Below are 19,060 nucleotides of genomic sequence, written 5' to 3' on the forward strand. Positions count from 1 at the left end.
GTTTTTTTCCGAAATACATTAGTCCTTTCAGCCATATCAAAGAGAAAAAAATTGATTCGAATATTAGCTCTTTCAATCTCTATAAAGTTGAAACTTCGCAAATAATTGGAAACGGGGCATTTGCATATCTAATTCATTAATAGAAGGTTAATATACGTAAATATCGATATTTGTTTTTTGTTCCATAGCAAATTTTATTAACGGACCAGCACCAAAAAAGTTTTGTGCTGAGTGAAAATTAGTTGTAAGTGAAGGCGAATCCGCCATTAATGGGATCGAAAGAAAACTCAATTCATGAACAAAAAGACGAACAACGATTCCGTTTCAAAGTAAAGCTTCAACATCAACCGCCGAAGAATAATTTTAAAAATAGAACTTTTTTCTTGGATGGGGAATAGATGGCTACCATCTATATGACTCCTTTGATCGTTCCACAATGATCTGGGATGTTCCCGAACGTTTCAGACCATTCGTGATCATTCCAAAATGTTCAGGAATGTTCTGAAATGTTTCTAAACGCTTCTGAATACTGTCGAATGATCTGGAATGTTCAAATATTTCTAGAGAGCAATCCTTTCAGATATTAACGAAAACATTTTTCATGGATAAAGCATGGAGGGCTATCACATCTTCCTTGATCACTTCCTGATGATCTGGGAGTTGTCAAATATTACAGATTATACCTTAACATTTCACCACATTCCAACATATTCCAGGATATTCTAGAAAGTGCAATGCGCTCGAACACTCTCAAATATTCTGTACCAAACCTTCCATCTCTGATATCTCCAAAAGCACACCTTTCAGATAGTAGAAACATTTTTTGGTACTAGAAGTCCCATTTGACCACAGCCTACTAGCCCGGATTTTCCTCTCCATAGTTAGTTTAGTTTTTCGGAATTTCAAAAGTAATGAAAGAGCCGTGAGTTTTTGAATAAAAAAATTTGTTTTAAATCTGTTTTTCCGTTAATCAGAAATATCGAAATATCAGAAATATCCGTTAATATGAAATATCGATTTGATTCATCTGATTTTTCAATAAATTTCAGCACCTTGTTTGATTATTGTTTTCGAAAAGACACAGTATAACAATAAACTTAGTTTTTTGGTGATGCGGTTCAATCAATACGGAGACTTAGTTTTTTGGTGATGCGGTTCAATCAATACGGTGACTTCAATTACCAATTCTTGAATAATAACTTTCGGTCGTTTCACTATTCCAGAGATCCATTTATTATAGAACCTACACTTACCCTTTATGAACAATCAAACAGCCAACTACCAACGCACCGATATATATTTCGTCTGAGGCTGTGAGACGTTGAAACTACATGGCGAATATGCCCGGGTCTCTTGAAAGCAGAAACAAAGCCTGAAATTCACTGAATTCACTGCGAATAGCTGTTTGAACTGGACGCTTCATCAGCGTAGCTATCACAATTACCCCTAGGAATGTGTGTTATTTGCATTCCTTCGTGCTCCTTCTGCTATCACCATACAGCATTTCGTCACGAACGGGGCCCATTTCTTTGCTTTCAGTCACAACTTTGACTGTATTTATGTAAATTTTACGATTTAACGCCTTATCGTGTCTGTCTTTTCTAAAAGTCTCGATATATTCAATTGTCACCTCACACTCTTCAGATAATACTATTGTAGCAAACGTTTCAATCTTCAGTAGTCTCATTAAATACAGATACGGAAAAGCATTCTCATTGTTTGGAAGTTTTTTACATGAAGATGTGCAAGCACTGCAGGAAAATCCTCAAAATGTCTGTACGCATATAGCAATTAATGTCGGGTTCAAACCACCGGAAATCATTCACTCAGAAAGAGTGTCTCATGAAATTCATTCCACAAAACCTCGTTCTCCAAATGGAAAAGAGAGTTCGAGGATTGATGAATTCAGCCTTGAAGTGATTCTACCCCGTACTTCAGACCAACATCGCCCTTGAGAAATTTAAGCGCGCTAAGTCAGTTATAGAATAGAAATGAGTCTCAAACTTTCTGCGATATTCCAGACTATTGCATTCGTTTTTGATATTTGGGTCTCTAATCAAGCGAATGTATCTTTTGAACCACCAATCAATCAAATCTCTACACTTCTCTCAATAGCCTTCCCTTACAAATAATTATTTACCTAAGAATGTTGAAGACCCTTCTTCCAATGCAAGCATTTATTGGGTTCTCCTGCACAGAACCCGATAAATACTGGATTATTGTACATCAGTACCATGCAGGGAAGTATGAAAACCCATTGGAAGATCCTACTGTATTGGACAGTTGGAAAAATCTGGGGTTACTGAACACGTACAAAAAGGCCAAGAGACATAATTCGAGCGAACTGACGTGCTCCACACCACTTTCCAGTTCAATACGCTTCTGAACCAAGAAGAAATGGAGATTCATAAATATCAAAACATATTTAAAATAGAAGAAGAAACCACGAAGATCTTCAAAACATAATATTTAGTTCTCCGCCGATGTTCTATCATAATCTACGCCGTCGAGCTCATCAGGAGAGTTTCTCCACGACTCATAAAACCTCACTAATAGTTTTTTAACGAGGAGGTCGCAACGCATTGCTGCCAACCCAAATTTGATGACAAACGTCCAGTGTCTTCATTGTCACGGCTACCTTACCCGAATAACCTAAGTTCCCATCAATAGTTTTCTCTTTGATATTTTTATCATCAACTCCAGGTGCCCAGGGCACACAATTTCGCTAGCCATGCCGAATAATTTGTTGGAGGCCACTATCAATATTTTTTGACACAGCCACCCTTCTAGATTAGGAGACTTTCCTGAAAAGCATCCCAGTAACTCTTAATGTTTAATGACGTTCAGGGTAGACGTTATTTGGAATATAACTTATATATATATGTGGAACTCCACCCCCAGCGTACTGCCAGGTTGCTAGATTCTATCCAGAAAATTGGAGACCCAAATATAAAAATCAATCTGATTGTCTGTAAAATTGACACCTGAATCATCGTAGCCGGAAGAAGAAAAATTGGGGAATATTTTCTATAGACACTTCTAAGTGAAGTGTTCCACTGATTCAATCCTCTTGATTTCACTGGAAGATGTATGTAAATCAGAAATACGCTGCAAACTGCAGCATACCATTGCTTCGAGGTTCAAAAATATACCCTGAACTAAACGTTTCATAACCTCTTCCATAACGAAATTTTAGGAGATTAACTAATAACTTTCTTGAAGCTACTTGAATTCGTCATACACAGTTCATTGAATAACTACAGAACTAACTCACTTTCTCACGAATTCGATTCTCCAGACCAATAATTTCTAATTTCATTTGGTAGCTATTTATTGGGGGTTTCGAAAACTAAGGTAGTTTATTCGGCTCCTGCTCTTTATTTCTCAGATGACCTTGACGTTAGTTTTGAAAATCTATATCATGTATACTATTATAAATGTGGAAGTTTGTGAGAACGGATTTATGTATGTATGTTTGTGGCTCTCTCACGCCTAAACGACTGAACGGATTTCAATAAACCTCTACATGAACATAGCTTATACATGAGAATAACATATAGTCTAGAATTCATATAATTTTTGTGTTATTTTCGTCATATTATAACGATAAGTATTAAGTAAGCCGGAAAAATTCTTGCTCCCTGAGAGCTATCTTGGCGCGCGCTGCTTATACCATTGAAGTTACATGCAGGTAAGAGTATTTATCTTAAATAGTTCTAAATAAAAGTTCGCGATAGAATATATCTACATCTAATGTGGAAGCCATTATATGCACAATACTGAACCATAAGTACAACTAAATTGGATACTTTTTTTACAATGCACATTTTAGAATATCTGTCAATTTCTAATAAAAATTGATACATTTGTCGTTTTAAGTATTTAATATAGACAAACTTTGTCTTCGGACGAATCGTTTGAGTTATCACGATAAAATTAACTTGACGCAACGCAGTGAGCGTCTACTGTAAGATGACGAGGAACAATGCGCGGGAGGTCTAAGCAATGAAGCGCCATAGCCAAGAACGCGACCTGAATGCGGGCAGACGCGTGAGGACAGACTTCGTTGACGCTTGTGTTAGTTTTGCGAATTCCTTTATTGATAACATAATTCGATTCTCAAAGCCATTTATTACTTAGTGCAGTTGCCATATCTTTTCAGTTGCTGTATTTTTTAAGTAAAAATATAAATGACTAGCCGTTGCCCACTCTTATATTAACGTATAGACGAAGCTACTGAACCTAGAATCTTGAAATATGCAGGTAGGATCTTTCTATAGCATAAATATGCATAAAAAAGGGAATACGGGAAAATCCCAAGGCGGAAAATAATTTTGAAGTTGAAAACTTGATGTTTTGGGTTAATACAAAATACTGTAACTATTTGTTTAAAATGGTCTGTCACGAAACCTAATGTGACAAACGAAATTCTACTCGGGCGAAGCCGCGTGTAACAACTAGTTTGTAAACATATAATCGCAATTTCATACTGTTACTAATAATTAGTAGCTTCAAGAAAAATTTTGTTGATTCCTTGTCCCTATCGTTTTTGATATTCTGCATCGAACATAGGTAGATAGTGGCTAATCGTTTTGGTGATCCGATGCCTCTAAGAAGCATTTTACAAGTGTTGTTCTTGACGAAGAATTTCAAGAACAGAGTTTCAATGATGAACGAGAACGAGAATGTTTCCTACTCATTCACCAAACTCACCTGTTCATGCAGCTGCAGTTTCGTAAGAATGTATCATCTTTTCCTCTAACCGATTTCCTGGAGTTTTTGAAGTCTACTAGATACTCGTTAGGACAACAAGAGGACTGCTCTGGATTGAATTTTTCCGTCAGTCTATCTCGTCTTGTGTTTATAAATCTTTTGCTGGAACAATTCTCACTTGTTTACTTTGTAGTAAATGTTCAAGAGGTAGCAAAAACGTTTGTGAATTTCTGGAACTTCAACTAGCGTTTCCTAATATGACTGTATGATGATCGACTGTATTGCCAAACATACGCCAAACTAACTGACTGTTATAAGGAAACAAGTATATGTGAGGCACCAGTCAACCTAATAATAAAACTAATAACCAAACTCTCACGAAGGTTCGAAATAGATGAACACTTCAATCTAGTAGACCACTATTATAAGATTCATGTAGTCATTGTTCACTGTGGTTCTTGCGTTGAATTTGGTCATTATTATGCGTTAGTCAAAGACGAAACGGACTGGTTTTCTGAAACTTCAACTAGCGTTTCCCAAAATAACTGATAACCAGCCCGTGCAAAGCTTATTGTCTGAAAATGTAACTTTTGATAGGTGGTGATCAACATGCGCCAAACTAACTGACTATTATAAGAAAACAAGTGTAGCTGAGGCGCCAGTCAATCTAATAATGACACTGATGATCTTCAAACATGACTCAACCTGTGAAGGATACACCAAACTCTTACGAAAGTTCGAAATAGATAAACATTTTGATCATGCAGACATTGTTCACTGTGGTTCTGGTGTTATGGTTCTGAGAGCATTGACAGTCAAGATCTTCAGATGATGTGGTGCTGCAGGTTTTTCCAGGTTTTCCTGCAGCTGAAAAAGCAAATGCGCCACTGGAATCAATGTAAAAAATAATTCGAAACTAATTTAAAATTGCGTTCAACATCGATAATAAGTTCTGTGGCGGCTTGATGTGACTATTGACTATCAATAAGTCTGGAATCAAACAAAAAAACTAATTTTGTTGGTAAAAAGCGTGGGGTGATAAATATCTGTTGTTATGAATACTTTGTTGGGAGCTGTTTGCCAGATATAAAATGTAATTTAAAGCATATCACGATTTTCTACAACAATTTTTTTTTGTAAATATATTCTGATTTCAGACTTATTAAAAGTAAACACTTACACTAAGCCATCGATGTTGAACACAATCTTGAATTAGTATAGAATTATTTTTTATTTTGAAGTTTATGTTGCTATCAAAGCGTGTTTTTTTTCGTTTTTCTTCAACTATTATTCATTATTCGTATATATACTTCATTTCTCCGTAAACTGACTGGGTGATATTTTGAATAATATTTCCCGAGATGACGATAAAAAATCAAATAATGTGATAAAAAATTGTGAATAGTTGGTATACGACAATCATCGACAAAAACAAACACCGTGATGTTATTATTCGATCTCTGTGAAAGCAAAAAAATCAGAACTCAATTAAACATCGCCGAGTAATCACGAGGCAAGCGGGTGTAACAACACAATCCGTTAGTTAAGACGCCTCGGCTACGCAACAGAGCGAAGGCCATAGTTTCAGAAACCCTTTGCGCCCTCGACGTTGTAATTTTAGTGGCGGACCACTCAAATTTCCCCCACCTGAAACCCTTTTCTGGCGGACCCTTACTGAATAATTACCAAAGAGGACAGCCTGACCTCTAGAGACCAACGAAGGGATAATGTTATGCCGTTCGTATGCTGGAAGTCTTAAACTGCTCCTCCATTTCCAACGCTGCCATCATTCTGAACATTACGAATTAACAATTGCCTTTGTTGTTTCGATGATAATTGTATTACAAGATACTGTAACGACTAATAAATGGCATAACTAGTTGGACAGTGTTTTCTGACGAGCTGAAATTGAATATTTCATTTTTAGATATTTTTATACTTGTAAATGTTTAAAAATGATAGTATCGATGATATCGACGATGATAACAAGACAGAAAGAGAGAGATTATATACTTTATTGTCTTAAGAGTAATATTGAGGACAAAGTTTCACTGTATTTTAATACAGTTTATATGTAAAAACAAAGTGCATTAAAATTCATCAATTTTCACTTAATACGTAAAAATCAGTATACCTATATAAAAACATGTGAGTCGTACATGATACTGGTAAATCATTATAAAATTATTGTATATTATGGTACGATCTATCACTCAAAAAACCTTTCATAGCCTTCCTCAAGCATTGTAAAGGCTTTATTTCTGTTAGATTATTTAGCAAATGGTTGAACATTTCACAACCATTTTAGACAATGGAATCCTTCAAGACTGATGTCATTGGTATTGGCAACTTGATGTTGTTGGGTTGCCTTGTTACATAATGGGTTGGTGAGGATTGAAATTAGTTCACATAATTTTCAATTAAACCCACTGTTTCCATTATAAAAATAGAAATCACTGTTAGAATTCCATGACTGGTAAATAGTAATCTACAAGAGTCTGTACGTTTTGATATGCACATTAATCTTAGGGCTCGTTTTTGCAAAATTGAAATATTTTGTAGTAGATAACCACTACATACGACCCAAAATAGAATTTCATATCTCAGATGAGATTCCACCACAGAAAAATGAAAGTCTTAGCTGCTTAACGATGAGTAACGATGAGATTGGAACCTTCGGTGTGAAAGTTGAATAACTTTTTTCGAGATCAATTGCCCTAACACTAAACTGATATTTTTGCACTCGACGCGCGTTTCGCCAACAAAGTTAGCATCCTCAGGAGAAGAAAATACTAATTTTCTCAACTAAAATATAAACTCAGTGCACAAACATCTGAAAACGAATAGTCCCAATATTCTTACACTCACAGAAACTAAAGTCAGAAACCCCGTCGATTTTCTATATCCTGGCTATGATTTCCACTCCCGATCAGACGTAACTTTGGAATATATATCTTTATCAGAACCGATCTCTCCTGTCAACAAGAGGAAATGCAGGAATCCCAAGACTATGATATTATGTGGTTCAAAATTAAATCACCATCGATCACTAAATATTTATAAAACTAATAAATAGAGTTTATTCTATGATTTTCACTATAAGGGTTATACAAAAACCGCGACACGTGTTTCGCTATACAATAGCTTCTTCAAGCATAACTGAGTTAAAGTGTAAAACCCTTATAGTGAAAATCATAGAATAAACTCTATTTATTAGGTTTCTAAAATATGGATTTTCAAGTATCGGCCAGTTCTATTCAATTACTAAATATTTATCAACCACCAAGCGATACACAATATAAGGCAGTGTTTTCTTCACTGGCAAACACCATTGACTTTCTGCAAATTAATCATCCCATTGCTGAAATTTCCATATCCACTGGCTCGAATTTTCTAATATCAATGACGAACAAGGTCGCGAAGCTGAGGATTTTGCAATAAGCAGCGGACTTACTCAGATTATAAATCAGCCAACCAGGATTCCTGACTGTGATGGAGAATATAATAGTCTTCTGGATCTACATCTAACAACCAATCCAGAAATTCACACAGTTACCGTAAGATCTCTATTGGGATCTTCTGATAAATTCATTTCAGTGTTGAGTGAATTGCCGATAAATCTTGAGGAACAATCTACAGATACAGATCTGCTGAGTGAAAGGATCTTCAAGACCATTTTCGAAATTTTCCCTTGCTAGATGCTTGTTTCAGCTCTAAAAATCCATCTATTTATGCTCCTCAAGTCACGGAAGTTATTTATTCTATCATCCATGGTTGCAACTGAAACAACTCAATTTCAACAAGACGTCTGGTTCTGATGAAGTGCCCGTCACCGTACTTAAAAAGAGCGCAAATAAACTCGCACCATTATTTTAAAGACTTTTCAACCTGTCTTACCAGAAAGGGGTTTTTCCTTCTTGTTGGAAGATTGCTCGCGTTCAGCCTATTCCCAAAAAGGGCAAGAAAAATCTTCCAAATGAATATAAACCAGTCGCTTTGATATCAGTCATATCGAAAATCATGAAGAAAACCGTAAACCACTATATCCTCAAATATTTGGAATGCTTCAATATCTTGAGCGATCATCAATGTGGCTTTCGGAAGTAAAGATAAACAGGCGACCTTCCATCTTATGTTACCCATATTTGAAATAACGCAATCGAGAAATATGGAGAGTCAAGAGCTATTGTGCTTGATATTTCTTAGGCCTTTGATCGTGTGTGGCATGATAGTTGGCTGGACAAGTTTCCATGCTATGGCTTGTGAGATCATTTTTGTGTATGGTTCTTCAGCTTCCTGAAAGAACGTTCCCTGCAAGTAGTCGTCAAAGGATTTCTCTCGAATACTTTCCCCCATCAACGGTGGTGTCCCCCAGTGATCTATATTGTCTTCAACACTCTTTGTATTGATATATCAACGACTCATTGCAGAAAAAACAAGAATCCAATATATTAATTTGCTAACGACACTTTCGTCATTCCATTTGGATTCCAGGACATCGGCGACGGATGCACATCTTCACCGGCAGCAGGACGTTGCATATCTCAATTAGAATCTAGAAGTAATTTCGAAATGAGGTGAAAGTAACCAGGTTCAATTCAATACCACAAAAATTCAGGCATCAGTTTTCTCCAAAAAGATAAATGTCTCCGAACCGGATATAATAATGTCAGGTCAGACCATTCCACTTTCTGCTTCGATGAGTTTGTTGGGGGTTGAAATGGACACCAATATGTCTTGGCACAATCATGTCGCTGGAATTGCAAAAGCCGCTTTTCAAAAGCTTGGAACACTGTTCCGAACCAGAAAACTGTACACACCTTAGCAACTTTCGATGCTTTATAAAACTCAAATCATACTTTTTTGGAGTACTGTTCTCATGTATGGAGCTTCGCCCCTAAGCATACTCTGAAGCTGCTGGATTTAATCCAGAAAAGAGCCATCCGCCTGATTGGAGACGTGAACATCACTTGCAACCTTAATAGTCTGGATAATCGAAGCAAAGTGGGAGATTTGTCTCCCTTCTATAGATACTTTCACGGAAAGTATTCAAGTGACTTGGCACATTTGATTCCACCAAGAGCGGTACATATCAGGAATACGCTACGGACTTGTGGCTACTCATCGTTTTGAGGTTCAACTCAGTACACCTCGCACTTCACGAACTCTTTCATATGAGAACTGCGTTTATGTGGAATAAACTTCCTGATATCGTTTTTCTTAATGGATGTAATCTTCAGCGATTCAAATCTAATGTGAGTTACTACTTTCGCACAGGCACCGCTCTTAGAGAGCCTTCAGGATTTTTCTGTAGTGCTTGTGTTTTGTCCTAAAAAAATTGATAGTACCGACATGATGTCTATCTTGGTATTTGTATTGTAAGGTCTCTAGTTTTTTATTAATAGTACACTCAACAAATTCATTCAATTATCCAAAAGATACAACTTTTTGATTACTCGTATGCTAAAGCAGTCAATGTTTATACTGAACTATTTGTATTTGAAATTACTATGTTTCATGCTGTCTCTCAAGTGATGGTGATATACAAATAACCCCAAGACGCCATTATTTATCTCTATATTTGATAAATATCAGTGTTATGAACCTCGCACCAGAAAGAATATTATTACTGATTCATTTATAATTGTTGGTAGTGTCAGAAATAAGTCTGAATCTGTATATTGATTTTTCACATGCTTTGAAGTATATGTTTATTGAACTGTTAGATTTTGATTCATTGTAATTGTAAATGATATTTTTATAAAAATAATATTTCTTCAATAGTGGCAATCTATTTATTCTCGTGTTCTTTGAGAATAGTGCGAATACAACGGTTAGTTGCGTCTGTACGTTATGTATATTTTGGTTGTTTGTAATCCCTGAAATTTCAATTGTGATAATAAAAACATAGTGTTTTGTTCGATAACATATTTTTCAGGAAAGAAACCAGCATGTATTTGAAAGATGGAAGTGACAAAATTTCAGCAACTATTATTCAAGTGCAATAAAAGTGCAATTAAAGCTTATAGTCATAATTAACTAACCTCTAGGTACGTCCAACCTAACGCTATTTGTGAACTGGAACATACCAAAGAAATACTGGCGCCTATGAGTTTGATTTACAAAATGACGGCTTTGATCTCAGCGAAACAAGTTAGAATTATGGATTTAGAATTTGGGTCTTCTCCAACGATTCATGTGCTCTGGATTTTTATAGTCGTAGCGACACTCCTTTTTTCAAAATTTTGTTTTTCCACATGATTTGCTCCTAACTTTGTCTCCAATCTTTTTGAAATATTACCAAAATATTTCAATCTACTTCGTACGTTAGTTGGAGAAAACACGATGAATTGAATTGATTAGTCTTTCAATATCTGTCGATGCCTGCTTTTACAGAATGCGTTCCACAACACTTTCATGATCATTTTGGTTTGTTAATATTGGAGAACTCCATCGGAAGTTCTTACTGCTGTCGGTGAGACTATCCTCCTTGACACTTATATACTTTCTACAATTGTTTCTCATCGTTACTTCTTCCACTATCTGAAACATAAACAAAGCAAAATCAATAGAGAATCTACTGAAGTGTAATAAAGGGCAAACTGAAAAGTTCACCCCGAAAAGTTACTTTTTGGTATTTATAAATTTCGCTTACAAATCAAATAACCAATGAAAACATGAACATTGCCATAGGTTGTTAACGATTTAGAAAATAAACCGTTTTCGTTCTCAAAACACAATAAATCACCTATAATAGTAAAACTCGAACTTGATACCCTCGACAGAAGAAAAGTAGATCTGCAAGCTTATGCAGATTACCTTGTTATCTTGGCAAGGTCCACGTCTGAAAGGGTATCTTCTAATATCCTCCAAAGCACGATGGACGTTGTTCGCAGTTGAGGGAGCAGATCTGTCAACCCCAGCAAAACTATGATAATCCCCTTCACCAGTAGAAAACTGGACAATCTAACGCCACTTTTCCTCAATGGTGAGGTCATTCCATTTGGAACGGAGGTGAGAGACAGACTTATCTGGCCATCAGCGGTCATGGAGATCCTTCTAGATCTACCTTCTCTCCACATTTTTCTGGAGAAAGAGGTTACATGGACTGCATATAGACTTGTGCACATTGCTAATTGCATAAATCAATTTAATTCAGAGTGCAACAGACTGTTGGTTGACACTGGGAGTTACAGCATTCTGGAAATGACCTCTGACTTCATGCCTCCAACTGTCAACTACGAACTGCCTTATAAAGTACTGTTCCTGAGTAGAAAGAACTGCTTCCTCCGGGAGAAGGAAATATTAAGAGCAGAGAGTTGTTGGTTCACAGATGGATCAAAAACATCTTCCGGTTCTGTTGCAGGTGTTTTCAGTCGCAGACCCAGGACAGAGATATCAACCTGCCTAGGAACCTATGCGACTGTATTTCAAGCGGAAATTTACGCTATTGAATTGTGTGCGGAGAAATTGGCACAAGTAAACAAAAATATTCTCGGACAGTCAAGCGGCGTTGGAAGCTCTTGGCTCCTACCAAGCAACGTCTAAATTGGTAGCAAATTGCCAAAAATGATTCCTCAATAGGAAGACCTAATAGATTGTCTCTGGTCTGGATTCCTGGCCATACTGGCCTGGAAGGAAATGAGGCTGCTGACTTCCTTGCAAAGGAGGGTGCTGCAAGCAGCTTCATCGGACCAGAACCTGTCATGAATGAACACCTGGATGGCAAAAAGATTTATGGACTTCTGGCAGAATCTTTCATTTATTCACATCATCTGACGGAATCTCCAGTTTTCGAAAATTCTACTTTTGGGAAAAAATCTTGATTGTAGATGACTGTTTGACAACGAAAACAGTAGGTTAGAATTTAAATTTATGGAATTTCCACCCGATGTAATGAAAAGTTACTGAAATAATTCATACAGAGTAAACAATATTCTCAGTTGTTCTCAGTTCTCAGTTGATTCTTGAGTACCTACCCAATAAGTTGTGCATAAATATGTACACAGGTAGTTCCAAATTTATTATATTTCTTTTTCACTATTGAATGTAAATTTTGTTCTTTTTATATTTCGTTGACTTTTTTGCACATTTTACAAACACCACTATGATGTGTTTTCTAATTAGTGCTGTATATTCATCAAAAATCAAATAGCCACCGCGTTCTAAATTATATAAGAAAACCATTCTCTTTATTAAAAGTGTTTGTTATGAATGACCTTTTTATCAGTATTCTAAATACAGTTTCATATTATGAATCTCAAAACATATCAAAATCCAAATAAAGTTCAACGTGCCTGCTCTTTCGGCAAATCATTAACGAAGGACCCCAACAAAATTGTGATACTTGATTGTGATATTCAAAACATATTTTCATTTCCTTCCCACAATATTCACTAACCGATATAATCTAGTCCAAGGAAATGAAAATGTGTGAATATACATTTCCTGTGGGCGACATAGTGGAGTTTTGAAATCAAATTTGAATGAATTTTAGGAAATGATGAAAGGCAGGAATATTTCTAACAATTTCCTTTCGAACGTGTCTTGCGCTGAGTATTTTCCACCTTTTCCGAACGTCCTCAGTAATAACTTCATTATGGGTACTTGTGGGTAAATAAAACAAGAGTTATATTGACCTGTATAGGAAAACGGTGATGAAACTGAAATTATTTTTCAATAAAATCTGTATGTGACTCATTAGCTATTGAAGAAATGGTTGTTGTAAATAGATTTTTTGTTTCATTCTACATTTACCTTCAAATTAGATGGAAGAAGATGAAAAATAGAATATTTTTCTCTTCATGACAACCACTCTGTGTTGTGTCTGTGGTGGAAAGTGTTAATAATGATAAACTATCGATCCAAGATACTAGTTCAATATTATTGGAGTTTTTTCCCAACACCAAATTGTTATTTTCAACACCTCGACACGTGTTTCGATCACCAAGTGATCATCTTCAAAGAGGAAGACTAAAACTGTTTTAATCAGTTTAATCAGTTGGTGATCGAAACACGTGTCGGGGTGTTAAAAATAACGATTTGGTGTTGGGAAAAAAACTCCAGTAATATTCATTATTACACCAAAGGTTCCAAACAGTGCATCATAAATACTAGTTCAAATTTATGCAATTAACTCATACAGATGAATGTTTTGAGTTCGAACTTTCGAAAGTATCGAAAGGGTTGAAAACCAATTATTTCACAAGGTTTGGATTATTAGTATCCACAATCGTCTTCGGTAATGATTTGATTGCCGAATCTACAACCACGATTAGGCCGTTAGAACTTTTACATCTCACTGATGTAAACGACTTGAATTTTCAATAATTCTGCAAAAAAATCGTATAAATAACCATGCCTTATTTTCAAACTCAGGTTAGAGTATATTTTTGGCTTAATTCTGATAACAAACTGGGTATATATTCTTAGTTATATTATTAAAGCGAAAGTTATAATTTAATTCTTTTTTTTAAATTCGTTTTTTCATCGGAATAGAATATCACACAATACATATCCGTCACATTTAGTACATATATCGTTCATTTGCGAATACAAGTACCTAACAATCATTGTGTTCCTTTGATCAATAAGAATACAAACTAAGCATGGGATGCTTGTGTTTTGCACTTCTTAATGATCATCCAGAAAATATGCTTAGAGTTTATACAGTTTATGAATCAGACGAGTCAGACAAGTGATCAGTAAATATTGATTTCAGATAAAAAGCAAAGAGGTACAGTATGAGGTAAGTATTTGATAGTTATTTAAAATTATAGGTATCATCAGCTCAACATTATTTTCAGAATAAAAGATTAACATTAATTTCATTTGACTCTATGAGTTCCTTAACTTTAGTTTTGAAATCTTTCTCCCTTCTCAATTCTTTCACACATAAAGGTAGTGAATTATATAAATTAGGGCCAATGAAGAAAACAAATCTTTGTAAGTGAATTTTTTTGAAAATCGGCAAGTCAATAGATTTGTTATCTATGAATCGGGTAACATAATGTTTAAGCGGATTACAATGAGCTTTGTTTTACGATAGGTATATATTAGGCAATAATAAGTTTTTGAAGTTTACTTTATTGGATTGCTTATACAGACTTTTTGTATTATATTGTATAATCTGTCCTTTTTGTAGAGTATTCTTAGCAAACAATTTTGAGTAGTTTGCAATTTTTTTTGAGCGTTGTGGTAGAGACATCCCCATATTACTATGCAATATCTCAAAATTGACTCAGCTAATGAGTTATAAATTATGGAATGGTTTTTCCTGCTGAGAATATCACGTACCAAATAAAACTTATGAATTAGTTGCCGTAATTTCTTTGTTACATATAATGCATGTTCATCCCATCTTAGGTGTTGATCCACTATCACACCAAGATACTTTAGTTTATTAGTTTTCTCAATCTGTGGACAACCTGTGAGGCATATTTCATCGCAAGAATTACTATGTACTGAAATATATCTTTCTGTAGGTTGGTCTTCGCTAGTTAGAGAGAAGGTGATAAAATAACTCTTCTGAAAGTTTAGTGTTAATAGGCTGTGATTCAACCAACTGCGGATATGAGAGATGCTTGATTTAGTACATTCATATACTTGTTCCCATGTATCATTTATGAAAACAATAGCAATATCATCTGCATACGATACTATGTGGCCATGAAAGTTATTTAGATTCGCAATGTCGTTAATATACACGAGAAACAATATTGGACCCAACACTGAATCCTGTGGAACACCTATTGTGATTTTCAGTGAATCACTGAGACACTCTTCAATTTTTAATTGCTGTGTCCTGTTTTGTAAATAATTTTCTAATAGATTCAGTGCTGTGCAACGTATGCCAACTTTATTGAGACGTTCAAGTAAAATATTGTGCGACACAGTGTCGAAAGCTTTGGCCAAGTCAAGAAATACCGCAAGACATTTTCTTGACTTATCCAAGCCTCCGACAATATTTTTAGTTAGATCCATAATTGCATCTTCTGTACTCATGTTTTTCTGAAATCCATACTGTTTCTGGTAAAAAATTTCATCAGACACTTTTCGAATATTTTTGCAAAGTTGTTTACAACTGATATGGGTCTATAATTGCTAGAGGTTTTGTAATCACCAGATTTATAAATGGGTATGATAATTGCATTCTTCCACTGTGAAGGTATTATACCTGTTTCGAAAGACAAATTTATTAAATGTTTCAAGGGGGCAATAATACTAGAGTGTACTGATTTTATTTATGTCGTGGATATTTCATCTTCTCCAGCGGCACACTTTTTTTTCAATGTTGAGATGGTTTCAATTAGTTCATTATCTGACACTGGGTCTAGAAATATAGATTCATTCAGAGTTTTATCCGAAGTTATAAAATTTCTATGCGGATCTTTTCTATTTTTTGTCTAATCTTTTCTGCTAAGTTATGCCCTATATTTGTGAAGTATGTGTTGAAGATATTTGATTTTTCTGTGTTATCTGTATCTCCTTTCCATTTGTTCCTAGTATGTTTATCGTTCCTAATTCCTTTTCCGACGAAGTTGAATTAGATGCACAATTGATCACTTCCCAAACTTTTTAATAGTTATTTCGTGCTTCCATTAGTTGATTTTTATAAAAATTATTTTTGTTTGTCTTATTAGATTATTTAACATATTTCTATAGTTTTTGAATTCTATTTTGAGTTGTTCAGAGAAATATTTTTTTAGTTTATTTTTCAAATAATCCCTGTGTTTTATTGATTGTATTAAACCTACTGAAATCCACGGTTTTATTTTCTTTTGATTATTTTTGACTTTCAACTGTTTAGTGCATGAAGTTAAGTGTTCTTCAAATGTCATCATGAAGTTACTGTAGCTTTCTTCTACACTATCTATATCTACTACCCCTTTCCAGGTTTCCTATTTGAGCAATGATTCAAATTTCTTACAATCAATTTTTTTGAAATATTCAGTTTTCTTCATGTTTGGTTTTTCATTAGTGATATGTGTGGCTAGTAGTAAAGTAGCATAGTGGTCGGTTAAATGTGTCTCTATCACTATGTGGGTATTAAGTTTATGGATTTGGTGATAGTGTTTTTATTTTTACGAACAAATATATGATCTAAATTACTTTGAGTTTCTTCAGTAACTCTTGTGGCTGCGTTTATATAAGAAAAAAAGCCATGTTCATTAAACATGTTCAGGTAGTTAATTACTTCAATGGAATTTCTTGCAAATAAATTTATATCTATGTCCCCTAGAAAAATGTCAATATTACATTTTTGTAGGTTGGTGAAATATGTATTGATGTCCATAGTATAGTTTTCAGCATTTATTGAAGGAGGACGATAGGACGCGTTGAATCCAATTTTAGATTCTTCCATTTCAAACGAGAATCTCAGGAGTTTAGTTTCTGTCAATGAAATGATTTCTACAGTAGCATTTAGACTATTTCTTATATATACCAAAACTCCATCGTTCTGGTTAATTTTCGAGTCATTATGAAATGCAGTGTAATTTGGAATTGAATAATCACTCACCCTTTCTATGTTCCAAGTTTCAGAAAGTACGATTACCTCTATATTATCCTCCGAAGTTTCCAGGTATACTAAAAATTCATCGAAGTTTTTTCTGACACTTCTGATGTTCATGTGGATAATACCTAATGTATGATTTCTGATACCTTCATTGAAGGCTTCCTCAATATTACTGATCACCCTCGTATTTGTCTCACTTTGCTCATCCAATAAATCAACATTACTCTAACATTATGAAATATGTTTACAAAAAATAGTAAGTAATAATGTACAAACAGGTAAATGCTATTAATAAGAATTGAAAAAGAAAAAATATGATAATTTTTTTTTAATGAATACTGATAAGAAATATAAAAATGAAAATATACGAATTTCTCCCACTCCAAAGTTTTTTAATCTAAAAATGAAGTTCTCGTATGCATGGAATGATTCCTAGATATTACATTTTAGTGCTTCGTGCATGGTATTTGTATATAAAATATCAAAAAATTACAGAAATGTCAGTGCAATCAAATCTTCAAAAGAGTATATGATCTTGGTCTTGTTATTTTTCTTAACAATAATTTTTCCATTTTCAGACCATACACTGAATAGATTTGTCATTTTAATAGCTTCATTCATAAGGTTCAATCTAAAACTGGTCAAGTCTTCTTTTATAACTATGCCACTACCTTTGAGTAGTTTTTTGTTCGTATAAATATTTTGTTTCAGCTGATAATTTGCCATCTTGAGAAGTATTCCTCCAACTTTTCCATTTTTGAATTCGCCAATCCTGTAAGTTGTTTCTATGTCGGAAGTTTGAATATTTTGATTCATTTTGTTATTTAATAGATTAATTACGGTTTTTTCATTCGCATCTTCACTCACATTGAAAATTCTCAGATTGCATCTTCTTAAATCTTGGTCAATGTTGTCTAATTTGTTTTAGTATTTCTCTTGTTAACTCTGTATTTTAAATATATCTGACTTTCTCTTCTGTATTTCGATTTCCTGGTTTGCTGCTCCACTAATTTCAGATCCAACTCAGATATTTTCTTTATCCAGACTTCTCGTTATCTCTTCAGACACTTTACTTGCAATGGTTTTTATGAAGCAATCATCCATCCAAATTTGTTTTATCACTACATTCACGAGGGATTTTATTTCCTCGGATTGATCTCTTGTTATCACCATGTTATGATCAAATGCCTTTATCAATGGAGTTTGGGTTATTTGAATCCTGATAAGTCAGTTTCACTCAACTATTATTAGTCTTCTATATTTTTACATATATTTTGCACTTATTTAAGCTTGCAATTTTAATTTAACTAGGAGCTCATAAACGTACGTCTACTCGCTATCGCACATTCAGAATGACTGAAATGAAATCATTATTTAAAAATCTGTTTTTCCGTTAATCAGCTGTCGCCCCCATACGAACGACGACTCTCAGAAGTTGAGAAACTTGTGCGAGCTAAGGACTAACGAGGTCTTACCTTTTAACGTGTGATTCCTATTATAGAACTGATTTTTTTTGAACCCCAAACATATTTTCATTTATTATTCGTATCCACAAAATGAACGACTTTTTCTATGTTTTCGAGAGAACATGTTTACCTGCTTTCCCTCTTAACCAAAGTTTTTCTTAAGTTTGTAATTTATAAACTGGGTCGAGTGAATGTGTTTCTATCAGCATCTTTGGGCTTCCAAATCGTCGATTTTTTTGTTGAAGGGGGCTTATTGTGTTCATCCAAGCAGATTTATTTATTTTTATTTATTTTTTGAAAATAAGAAATCCTAATATAAATACAAGTCCAAAAAGTAAAAATGGTATATAAAAAATATTGAAAT

At 34.5% G+C, this 19,060-nt stretch overlaps 1 long non-coding RNA gene across 1 annotated transcript in view; it reads right to left on the reverse strand.

Annotated features, from left to right (window-relative positions):
* The window catches only part of LOC111507276 (uncharacterized), an 87,676-nt gene that overhangs the window by 60,150 nt on the left and 8,466 nt on the right, over positions 1-19,060 (reverse strand). The window contains exon 2 of the long non-coding RNA XR_012465839.1: positions 10,758-11,256. This is a non-coding gene — a long non-coding RNA (uncharacterized lncRNA). The remainder of the gene's footprint in view (positions 1-10,757; positions 11,257-19,060) is intronic.

Source organism: Leptinotarsa decemlineata, unplaced genomic scaffold (genome assembly GCF_025532065.1).
Source record: "Leptinotarsa decemlineata unplaced genomic scaffold, Ldec_3_MD MMD2_tig00002159_RagTag_RagTag, whole genome shotgun sequence".
In the NCBI taxonomy this organism is placed as follows: Eukaryota; Metazoa; Arthropoda; class Insecta; order Coleoptera; family Chrysomelidae; genus Leptinotarsa; species Leptinotarsa decemlineata.